Raw genomic sequence first — 991 nt, forward strand, 5'->3', positions numbered from 1 at the left:
AAAAGGCCCCCTAATGGTATCTTCCTGCTCTCCCTGAGGGACGCTGCTTAGCTTGCAATTGCACTTGCAGTTTGAGGTATTAACACTAGAGGTCTCTCCCCACTCATAAGCCTTTCTCCCTGCAGACAGGACTCTGCCTCACAGCGAAGCCAGCTGTGCTTATGTTCACAGTAGTCTGCAATATCTACACCAAATGTTAATTCTGCTAACATCAGAAAATGTCCAAGATAGAGAGTCTTGAAACTCCAAATCCTTGCTCTTCCTAAATCCATTCCACATTTCATGATAGATATGCAAAAAGTATACTTTAACCAAAAAATCCCATTCTATTAATAAAATAAAATAATAAAATTTCAAAAACTATGTTAATATAGTGCTTCCCTGCTCTCATGCCCAACCAAAAAAAAAAAGCCAGTGAGGCTGGCTAGACCCAGTAAGTCACTAAGTCTCCTTTACCTGAAGTCTATTTACCAAGAATAACAAAAACAACTATGGCTATGCCACCCTGAACAAGCCCGATCCCATCTGATCTTGAAAGCTAAGCAGGGTCAGGCCTGGTTAGTACTTGGATGGGAGACCACCTAGGAAGACTAGGTGCTGTAGGAGAAAAAAATAAAAATTAAAAAAAAAAAAAGTAACAAAAACGTGCTGCCCAACTGTCTTAGTGTCCTACACCTTAGACTTAGATGTTAACAGCATCCCCTTGAGATGTGCCATGAGCAACACACAGAGCTGAACATTCAAGCCTGGGCACACCCAGATCATTGCCTCATAGATATCACATTCTGATAGAGTGTTAGTCAAGACCAAGGGAAATAGGGGAGGAAGTAAAAATTTTACCAAAAGCCTAGTCTAGGGCATTAGACCTAATCCATCTACTGCAAGCTTATTTTACAGTGGTCTTCATTAGACTCTGTAAAGAGAGACATGCATCGATCCAAAGAAATGTGAGGGAGGAAGGGAGAGAGAGATGGAGAGACAGACAGACAGA

At 41.4% G+C, this 991-nt stretch overlaps 1 pseudogene; it reads left to right on the forward strand.

Moving 5' to 3' along the window:
• Nucleotides 1-487: 487 nt before the first annotated feature.
• Nucleotides 488-606, forward strand: LOC118606772 (annotated as a pseudogene).
• The last annotated feature ends 385 nt before the right edge of the window (nucleotides 607-991 follow it).

The sequence above is a fragment of the Rousettus aegyptiacus genome, unplaced genomic scaffold, assembly GCF_014176215.1.
Source record: "Rousettus aegyptiacus isolate mRouAeg1 unplaced genomic scaffold, mRouAeg1.p scaffold_m13_p_1, whole genome shotgun sequence".
NCBI classification, from domain to species: domain Eukaryota; kingdom Metazoa; phylum Chordata; class Mammalia; order Chiroptera; family Pteropodidae; genus Rousettus; species Rousettus aegyptiacus.